The sequence below is a fragment of the Astyanax mexicanus genome, chromosome 21, assembly GCF_023375975.1.
Source record: "Astyanax mexicanus isolate ESR-SI-001 chromosome 21, AstMex3_surface, whole genome shotgun sequence".
Taxonomy (NCBI): Eukaryota; Metazoa; Chordata; class Actinopteri; order Characiformes; family Acestrorhamphidae; genus Astyanax; species Astyanax mexicanus.
In genome coordinates, this window is record NC_064428.1 from 3,052,100 (window position 1) to 3,063,867 (window position 11,768).

Here is an 11,768-nt window from a genome sequence, read left to right on the forward strand (position 1 = left end):
TACTAAGCTATTAAACAGCTATTAAACCCTAATGAACAGTTTCCTTGATGGAGTTTAAGCATATTCTTGGACTACACAGTGTTATAAATGTAGATTTTTCATTAAATACAGTTGATGATACGACTACGCTGTTTGTTTTTGCCCATTCTACCAGAAGAAGCAGGGATTGGACACTTCTGCTTAAGGGGATTAAACCAGATATATTCCCATCTCGAGATCATTTCTCCACCCATCTGAACACATCCGCCCATAGCTGGGTGTACAGTAATACCTGGTCGATGCGTGAGGCGGAAGGAGCTGACTGCTCTTCCAGATCCATTGATTTTCAAAAAATCTATATAATATTTACTGACATGCTAAAAGTCATGGGACAGGAACTAATATCATGTTTCATGACTTTTGCCATGTCATACCTTGCCTGAAGAAATCCTCAGTGACCTGCAGGGTGGGCATGTGGGGCCCACTGCTCTCCTGAACAATGTACATACTCTTAATTTCATATTAATAAAAGCTATAGGCTATAAATGTTGCACAGTTGTTTGTCTTATTATTGAGTTATATTGAGTTTTTAGTCTGCATTTAGTCAGTAGAATAGCTACTAAACATGATTGTAACTTTAAAGACTGAGGAGACTGTTGGGAAAAAGGCCATTTAAATTAAAATCAGTTACTGTTTGTAAGTTTTTAGTTAGTTTTGGGATTTTTTTCACAGACTCATCTGAAGTATTATAGTCACGTAACATTTATTTAGAATTGCATTGTTCTGGTATTCACGCTTTCACTTTGTGGTCACTTTGCTGTCTCTTTTCTTTTAATGCAGAAATTTGCATGTATTTGCATTGGAAAGTCTAATTCTAACGGCGTAGAGTGGCTCTGAGTTGTATTAGTAAGTAGCTGTGCTACAAGCTCTGCCTGACAAGCTTCTGACACTTAGGCCACGAAAGAGCATTAGAGGGCTTAAATCAGGATCTGACTTCTGTTCAACAACCTGCCCAAGCGTGCGGGATTACAGGCTTACACAGCCGTAGCATCCCCGCCGTTACTGTCCAGGCGAGGGTTCCCAGAAACATCTTTCTCTGTTCCGTCTTGCAGGTCCTGCTGCTGGGCTCACGCTGACCACAGTAACACAGTACCGGAGAAAGTAGTAGTAAAAACAGACAAAGCATTGCAAAGTGAGGGTTTCTAGTTTTTAAGGAAGGATCACAACACGATTAAATAATATTTCAGCATGTTTCATGTTCTAATTCTCTGCCATTACTCTAAACGAGCCCTATTTGCATGTTTAGCGGTATCTCATCTCAGTGTGATAATCAAGCGTCTAACAAAACAGGGCAAGTGAAAGCATTCCTGCAGTCCCTCAGAAAAGCCAAGGCACCCTCTGCCCTGGTCAACACTAAGTCTATTAACTGAAGCTGAAGCTGCATCATAAGCTTTACTCTCACAGTTACCCACTCGAGAACAACTGTCTTACTGGTAACACACATACTGCTACATAGTTCATCACAGAACCTTAAAAAAGCTCTATAGAACACAAAAAACAGTCCCACTGTTCTTCCACTTTTCTTAAACAATGCCGTTCAGTACTATACAGTGTATATAGACTGTACTTAATTATAAGCTATATAAACAGAACATCACCCCTAATTAACTGCACACATACACACCACCTAATGCCACTTAGAAAAATATTAGCGGTTTTCTGAAAGAGAATGCATCTGAACTGAGTCCTGAGACCCTTTATAATAGGGGTGCCTAGGGGTGTGCTAGTTTGATAATATTCAGGATGTTTTTTGTCAGTTTTACATCCATCAGTATAAAACAGAGTTATCTTTTTTACGCATTATAGTTAGTTAGTTCATTTTGGTAATTGTATTATCCTCACAGAAATTAGAGCTATGTAGTATATTTGTTTTAGTTTAGTTAATTTTCCTTTTTTCTCCTTTACAGAAAACACAGCCCTGCGTATGTTAGTGTAAGGTTACTTTTTATTTGATACATTTCATAAATTGAAAAAAGATAATACATAGTACGTGAAATATGTAAAAGTTATGTTGCATTTAATATTTAATAATTAAGATGGTTTTCCAGCTTATATCTTGACCAGCATAGGATCTTAATGTGTTTTTATGGTTTAGTTTGTCCAGCAGCAAGACCAACATAACCAGGCTAACAGTGAACTAGTCCAAGCTGGCCAACATACTGTCAAATTTAATAAGATCATTTTAACCATTAGAATTTGAGAAATTGTTTGCCTTGAAAAGTTCATAAAATTGTCATTTTCAAGTTATACTTACTTAATATATAATATTTACGTTTATATAAAACATATTTTATTTACTCAATTAAGTTGAGTTGTAATGTCTCTAAATACAGTAGTATATCTGAATTGCAATTTCTAAGTGTTTTCTACGGTGGCCGAGAAAGCCCAGCGCAGTGCAAATTGAAAAGCGCTGCAAAAGCACAAAACACATCCATCAAAATTACAACACAGGCGCAGCAAATAGAAAAACGCGCTGCAAATAGAAAAACGCGCAGCAAATAGAAAAACGCGCTGCAAATAGAAAAACGCGCTGCAAATAGAAAAACGCGCTGCAAATAGAAAAACGCGCTGCAAATAGAAAAACGCGCTGCAAATAGAAAAACGCGCTGCAAATAGAAAAACGCGCTGCAAATAGAAAAACGCGCTGCAAATAGAAAAACGCGCTGCAAATAGAAAAACGCGCTGCAAATAGAAAAACGCGCAGCAAATAGAAAAACGCGCTGCAAATAGAACCACAACACAACAGAAGTGAGTCACAACACAACGGAATTTTCCCGGGGGACCTTAAAAGATGCTGTACCAGCTGTATACAAAGGACAATAAGTGGCAAACAAGCTTCTGAAAAGTAAGTTATGTTTATTACCTGTGATTACCACGGTTGTGTGCATATTATTAAAAGTTCTGCTTCACAAAACGCCTTGTTTGCCACTTATTGTCCTTTGTACACATAGTGAAGTCCGAGACGTTACTGAAGACGCAGCTTAGCTGGTACAGCATCTTTTAAGGTCCCCCGGGAAAATTCCGTTGTGTTGTGACTCACTTCTGTTGTGTTGTGGTTCTATTTGCAGCGCGTTTTTCTATTTGCAGCGCGTTTTTCTATTTGCTGCGCGTTTTTCTATTTGCAGCGCGTTTTTCTATTTGCTGCGCCTGTGTTGTAATTTTGATGGATGTGTTTTGTGCTTTTGCAGCGCTTTTCAATTTGCACTGCGTTGGGCTGCGTAGTTTTCAATTTAATCAAGTTAAAATAACAATTGGTTCCAGACTTCATTTGTTTGAATACAACAGATTTACCATTATTGTGAAGTCTTTCAAACAAGGGATACCTTACCTTGGGCAGTTAGTTAATGCACAAACAAGGAGAAGAGGGTGGTTAATGTATTTTTTTTGTCCCTAAATATAACTAACAGGTGATTCTAGGATCAGAGGTTGGCCCCACCCACTTTTTAAGAACAAAACTATATATTTTGTTATAAATATATTTGTTTAAATTAGAAACACCAACTATAACACTGAGGTGACACTTATATGGAAAGTGGAATCCACAGTTACCTAATTTCCAGCAGTAAATTATGCTTCAGGAAAACCATTCAATATTAAATAATATTACAATCTTACACCTTAGTGGTGCACCTTATGTTATAAATAGAGATAATCAAAATGCATTTCCTTTTATTACCACACATTTGCAGTAACTTTGACTATTTGCATAATAGGTGTGCAAAAAACAAGCCATGAATAAAATAATAAATTAAAAAGTAATATAATACAGGAAATAGACAAATCCTGCAACTAACAGTTGGGGTTGTGCATAGGGCTCAGCCAGGATCTACTACTCACTCAACTAACAACAATAGCCAAAAACCACCACAATCTGATACTGGCTTGACAAGGATCCAGAAGCACAGCCTAACACTATGTTCATGGTCCATTGCCTCAACTGGCAAGTAACAGACTTACCAAAAAATAACCTATGAACACACAGAATCCCTCCTTAATCTAAGCTCACTTCCTTAACCTATTGCAACAACACACTAACCACAGCACCCTACCTAAGCACAATCACAGACAATAAATGACATTATAAGTTGCGTGAGCAGAACACAGCAACCACTACCATCTGATACTGGCTCGACAAGAATCCAGAAGCATAGCGAACTATGTTCATGGTCCGTGCCTCAACTGCCAAGTACTCGGACGTCTGCAAAAACTCCTGAGAAAAATTACTACAATAATAGCAAAACCACACCAATCCCCTTCATCCAAACTCTAACACAAACTTCTGTGCAAGCTCTTCTCAGGGGTCATCAGGCAGGCACCTTCCTTCGTCAGTGTTTCGCTGAATTAGGCCCACAACACCTCCAGAAGGCTCAACAGTGAAGTCTGGCGTCCCAGACCCACCCCCCTCCAAGCCTGCTGTAGAAGCACAAACTCACTCCCTTCCCCACACAGCCTCAGCCCTTCTGAACCACAACCACTGACTAGATCTTTCAGCTACATCTGACAACTCCTTCAATACTGTCCTCAGCACACGACCTCCAATTCCCAATTCAGACAGCAGTCTTGTGGCAGACTTTGCTACAAAGCCTCTAGTACCTACCTCCACCGGTCTAATATACGCTTGCCACCCACGCTCTCTTACCTCAACCACCAAGTCTGTATACTTCAGCCTTTTCCCTTATAAGCTCCATCTACCTCGTCTTCAAACGGAACAGTCAGCTCTATAAAATACACTATCCGCTTACTTTCAGAGTACAATACTACATCCGGCCTCAAGGTTGTAACCAGAATGCACTTCGGGATCTGCAGTTTACTACCTACATCCACTAATAACTTCCAATCTCGTGCATCAGCCCACTTACCAGCAGTTTTCAAGCACTGTGCTGTTTCTCCACTATGCTGCCCCTCACGCACAAACGTGATTACCCTACTGCAACCTACCACGGGCATGTTATTAACTTCTAACCGTTTCTTATCAAGTGCACCTGCAAGAGATCTAAGTACCTGATTATGCCTCCATGTGTAGCGCCCCTGGGATAGACTCACCTTACATGCCGACAAAATGTGCTTCAGTGTGCCACTTCCTGCACATAGCTTACAACTTGGATCCTCACCCACCCACTGAGCAAGGTTTTGTGGTGTTGGCAGAACATCATATGTAGCTCCCAAAAGAAACTTTATACGACCTGTGTCCAATCCCCATAACTCTCGCCAGGTGATTCTCCGCTTCTCTACACTTTCCCATCTCATCCACTGCCCCTGTTTACTCTGCCCTGCTGCTTTTGCTCTCCTTGCTTCCTCCTCCTGCTCACGAATAAACCCTGTAACCATACGCCTTTTCTTTGGTGATGTGGCCTTGCCGAATGCTTTCCACGAATCACCTAAACCTAATCCTGCCCTCCCATTTTGCACCTGCCCCACAACATCCCTGTGCTCCAGTGCCCTCCTTGCTGCTTGAGTTGCTTCTCGAGCATTCCACTTTCTCCCAGACCTAGTCACTGGTGCTGTTGCTTTAACCAGCCCGTCTTTTGACCCTAACAACTGCATCTCACGTCCTACCTTAGCACATTTGAACTCCTCAACCAAGCTCGTCAATGGCAGTTCCAGCATCCCTCTCCCACACCACGCCACACTACTGAGGCAAAGCGGCACCCCCAACCATGTCCTTATAGCCTTGTTCATAACCCTTTCTAAGCTCTCAACCTCAGAAATCGGAATATCATAAACTGTTAGTGGCCACCTTAGACGAGGCAACTAACCAAACTGCAGACACCACAATTTTAATTTACCTGTCAGAAAAGACTTATCAATTCTATTAATGGCCTCCACCATTTCCGTCCTCAACCCTTCCACCTGCTCTTTATCATTCAGTGCTGCAGTATACCACCTACCTAAACTCTTAACTGACTTTTTCAATATAGATGGTATGACTTCTCCCTCCATCATAAACCTTTCTTGTATCAACTTCCCTTTAACGATTGATACTCTCCTAGACTTGCTCGGTTTAACTTTCATCCTAGCCAGCCTAAGATTATCATTTAACTTCCCTAGACGCCCTAATAATCACCTCCATTGCCATCGTAAACGCTAGCGGTGAAATTGTACACCCTGCCATTATACCTATTTCCAGTTGTTGCCAAGACGTGACACACTCCCCTACACTAAAGCAAAACTGTATGTCTTTGAAATTCGCTTTAACTAACCTCTTCTGGAACCCTAAAAAGCATTAGCCAGATCTAAAAACACCACATGTAGATCCCTTTTCTCGGCTCTTGCTGTTTGAATCTGGTGCCAAATCATACTATTATGCTCTATGCAACCAGAAAAACCTGAAATTCCTGCCTTTTGTACAGACGTATCAATTAACTTATTTCTTTTCAGATATGTTGCTAGTTTACGTGCAACCACACTAAAGAAGATCTTACCCTCCACATTCATCAAGCTTATGGGATGGAACTGATCAATAGCCACAGAATCCTTTTCTTTTGGGATAAGAACACCACCTGCTCTGCGCCACTCCTCTGGAATAATCCCCTTCTTCCACACTACAGTCATTAGTTTCCATAGAAACTTCAAAACATCTGGTGCACTTTTATATAATCTATATGGAACCCCATTTGGCCCTGGGGCAGAACCTGCCTTTGCATCCTTTACCACCTCCTGAACCTCACTCCACCTAGCGGGGTTAACATCCATCTTCTGAATAAAACCAGCCCGAATAAAAACTTGCTTTAAATTTAGCTTTACTTATACTTATACTATTTCCTTATACTGCATCTATATATTCCATATAGGCATAACCAATTAGCACATTTAAACACTGTTGCACTCATGCCCAGTAAAATCCACAGTGTTAACACTGTTTGACACCATGGGTGTTATTTTATTAAGAATTTGTGTATTTGTAACGCGGTGTGAAGGACGGGACGAGGAGAGCGGACGCTAATGCAAGTAATATTTATTATAGAACAGAAAACAAAACATAAACCAAACAGAAACTCAGAGACCGGGAGACTAAATAACAGACGGGATATACACAGCCGTGACAGACGTACAAACGCACAAGAACCGACAAACTAACACTAATGACAGAGACGCTTAAATACACACACAAGGCGGGAAAGAGAACAGGTAACACCTGGGGACTGACTAATGAGGGGCGGAGCTACAAATGGACACAGGTGAGTGGAAAAACACCAGGGGAGAAACACAGAGAAGCCGGGACACGTGAGAATAACAGACATGAGAATAGACAGAAAACAGGCAAAAGATGTGACAGAACCCTCCCCTTAACGCGCAACTCCCGGGGCGCGAAAAAACAAAACCCCAGGAGCTGGTCAGGAGAGGGTGGAAAACAAAGAACAAGACACCAAACACGACTAAGACTGAGCACAGAAGAGAGGAGACTGGTCAGAGGATGGGACAGGAAACTGAAATGCAGACTGGACAGGGGAGAAAAGCCGGGACTGGAGAGTAGACACAAAAGGGAAAACAGACTGGACTGTAGACTGAGACTGGATGGGGAACTGGACAGGAGACGGAGACTGGACAGGGAACTGGACAGGAGACGGAGACTGGACGGGGAACTGGACGTTGGACAGAGACTGGACAGGAGACAGAACAGGAGACTGGACGGGGAACTGGACAGGGGACGGAGACTGGACGGGGAACTGGACAGGAGACGGAGACTGGACGGGGAACTGGACAGGAGACGGAGACTGGACGGGACTAGACATGGGAACAGGGACGAGGACATTAACAGGGACAGAAACAAACACGGTGACTGGGACAGGAACGGAGAAACCACCAGGGACAGGAACCGGAACAAACACAGACACGGGGACCAAGACAGGGAGAGACAGGGGCACAAAAAACATAGGTGGGTGCCCAGGACTGGCAAAAGTCTGTGTGGTAGTTCAAGGAGCCAGCCTGGGCACAGTTCTGGAGTGAAAGTCCGGGGGCCTCGGTGCCTGCCTGGGTAAATGGGCCCTGGGGCCAAACAAAGTTCTGGGAGCAGGAACCGGTGGGGTAGTGACTCTGGCAGCGGGAGCTGGTGCTGGCGGCGCGGCGACTCTGGCAGCGGGAGCTGGTGCTGGCGGCGCGGCGACTCTGGCAGCGGGAGCTGGTGCTGGCGGCGCGGCGACTCTGGCAGCGGGAGCTGGTGCTGGCGGCGCGGCGACTCTGGCAGCGGGAGCTGGTGCTGGCGGCGCGGCGACTCTGGCTGCGGGAGCTGGTGCTGGCGGCGCGGCGACTTTGGCTGCGGGAGCTGGTACGGAGACTTGGGCAGCTGGCACTGGTACGGAGACTTGGGCAGCTGGCACTGGTACGGAGACTGGAACTGCTGGAGCAGACACTGAGACTAGAACATTTTCAGCAGACACGGAGGCTTCAGCAGCTTCAGCAGACACGGAGGCTTCAGCAGCTTCAGCAGACACGGAGGCTTCAGCAGCTTCAGCAGACACGGAGGCTTGAGCAGCTTCAGCAGACACGGAGGCTTGAGCAGCTTCAGCAGACACGGAGGCTTGAGCATTTTCAGCAGACACGGAGGCTTCAGCAGCTTCAGCAGACACGGAGGCTGGAGCAGCACGCACAGCAGCATATGCAGAGTCTATATATACGCGGGATTCTTGGAGCCAGCGCCTCGGCCGCGAGAGTCACGGAGTGCGGCGCCTCGGCCGCAAGTCACGGAGCGCGGCGTCTCGGCCGCGGGCTTCACGCGAGCTGGCGTGGAAACAAGAGGCGGCCAGCAAACAGGTGCGAGATCAGGCAGCGGAAGGCGGGTTGGTGCGGAGAAAGGCTCCTCGTCCTCGGAGCTGCTGGGAGCACAGCCAAGAAAGTCCCACGGCTCCCGGGTAGCCCGGCCTCCTCTATAAAGAGAACCGAGGCTAACCGCACCAACCCGTATTGCCCCCCCAAAATTTTCTCCGCTCCGAAAATCCTCCACAGGTGAGAGGGAGCGCTGAGAGCGCCGCCGCCCACCTTTTCTCCTCCGGCGCCGGGAAGTGGAGAAGTCTTCGGCCACATACTCCTCCTGAACGCCGCGAGAGAAGGGGGTGGGTCGGATAGCCAGCCTGGATCCATAAAACGGATTACTTGCAGCGTCCATGGTTTTAGGTCGGTTCTTCTGTAACGCTGTGTGAAGGACGGGACGAGGAGAGCGGACGCTAATGCAAGTAATATTTATTATAGAACAGAAAACAAAACATAAACCAAACAGAAACTCAGAGACCGGGAGACTAAATAACAGACGGGATATACACAGCCGTGACAGACGTACAAACGCACAAGAACCGACAAACTAACACTAATGACAGAGACGCTTAAATACACACACAAGGCGGGAAAGAGAACAGGTAACACCTGGGGACTGACTAATGAGGGGCGGAGCTACAAATGGACACAGGTGAGTGGAAAAACACCAGGGGAGAAACACAGAGAAGCCGGGACACGTGAGAATAACAGACATGAGAATAGACAGAAAACAGGCAAAAGATGTGACAGTATTATGTGAGTATAATTATCTGATTGGTAGTCTTTTATATTTTGTTCTGTTATAAATAAAGCTTGATCAGGACAAATATTTTTTTTCTGGTACAGCTAACATTATATAATCATATTTAGATTTTGTGCTGTATAGTTTTGGAAAGTGGCAGTTTGTAAATTAGCAAAAATATTAAATAAATAATACAAACAAATACACAAAAATGATCTCGAGTTGAAAAAAAACTACTTGTAAATGGGAAATGTATTAACACTAAGGAGTGATACATAGAGGTAATATATGACTCGATATGGTGTTGAATTTACTCTAAAATATATAACTCTATTGAAGGAGTTATTTTAATGCTGGAGAGGGACTGTACAGTGCTGTGAAAAATTATTTTCTTCCTCTACAGAGACACAAATACAAATACATTTTAATATCAATCAAAGATAAATTTTAAGGGAAATATAGATTCAAACCAATCTGACCCTAGTCCCCCTGAGCTTGAGGTCATAAACTAACAGCAAGTCTTTTTCTGGTAAACAGCAGAATTCATGGTTTCATCTATTACAGCAAGTTGTCCAGACCAGCAGAAAAGCAGATGCAGACAAAATTATGTTGCGTTCTTTCTGGGCAGCAGTGTTTTTTTTCCTTGGAACTCTCCTATGGAGGCCATTTTTAATCAGTCTCTTTCTTATTCACTGTAAAAAGTGTAGCCCTGCTCAAATTAAAAAAATTGATGTACATTTGTTGCATCTAAACTATTTGACTTCACTCAATCTAAATAAAGTCAATTGTTACAACCTGATTATTTTATTTTGACATAAACCATATTACTTCACTCGACCCAATATTAATTATTCACCTTGATCCAAGTTAAATTCTTTACATTTCAGTTTCGGAACCAAACTAATACATTTAAATTGAACCGAACTTAAAAAAAAAACATGGCAGCATATTCAGAAGTTCCAGAAGTTACTGTGGCGTGGAAGAGGACAGATTACCAGCGAGATTCGTTTCAGTGCTCTTTTGCTCTTTTTATTTTGCTCTGAGGAGGACACTAAGAGCTGGATTTACATGGGATTCCACTTTTGAAAGTGAAACTAACTACAGCTCCAACGCAGCTAACCCCACTCCCACACACAGAAAACACACAAAGGGTGAGGCACTTACACAAAACAACAACATAACTGATAACTACATGAATAATACTAGAACAGTGATAATAAAACATGACATGAAACTCTGGGATAAACAGTAACATAAACACGCAGAAAAACACCCACTTCCCCCAACAGGGTGAGCTCCCATAATTCCTTCCGCCCCCCCTCCAGTCCCGACGCCACAATACCATAAGCATGCGTTGCTATCTCGCGAGCGCGTTCAGGCAGTTTCTCCCTCTCTCATTCTCTCTCTCGCGAGCGCGTTCAGGCACTTTCTCCCTCTCTCCCTCAGTGCTCTGAAGCACTTCTCTACAACTTCTCCCGTGCTCCACAGTGCGCATGCGCACTTCATGTTTGATTCAAATTAAAAATATTACATCCTTATCTCTTTTCTTGGAGTATGATTTCAGTGGAACCAAAACATTTGGTTTATTTCCTTCAGAATTGTAATTAATTTAGTCTGAATCAAAATTGACACATCAAAATTCAAAAAGGTTGAGTTTCACAATAAAGTCAATAATTGTACTATGTGTTCAATCATATTTATTAGCTTGAATGAACAGCTCCATGCTTCACTTTTTACAGTGTTGTTGAACCAAAAGCACTGACCTTAACTGAGACGAGACCTGCAGTGTTTTAGATGTTGTTCTGGGTTGTTTTGTGACCTCCTGGATGATTTCTCCATGCCCTTTTGGAATAATTTTGGTTGGCCGGTCACTCCAGGGAAGGTTCACTAGTGTTCCTTTTTTTCTCCATTTGTGAATAATAGCTCTCACTGTGGTCCACTCCAGTCCCAAAAGACTTTATAACCTTTTCCAGAGTTCATTCATCACTGTCAATCTACTGTGTTCTGAGCTGCATGCTTGCACTGGGGGGCTGTGTTCAAAAACAGGTTCAAAAACAGGTTCAAGCTAAATGAACTGTACCCGGATTCTGCGTTTTTTGTGTTTTTATTTTTGGGTTGTTATGTTGCATTTTTATTCACACATGAGCTAAACTATAGTACTTAGTAAAAGTAAAAATGTTTAAAAAGTTCAAATTAAATCCCCCAAACTTAAAAACATCAACAAAGATACACAAAAGAA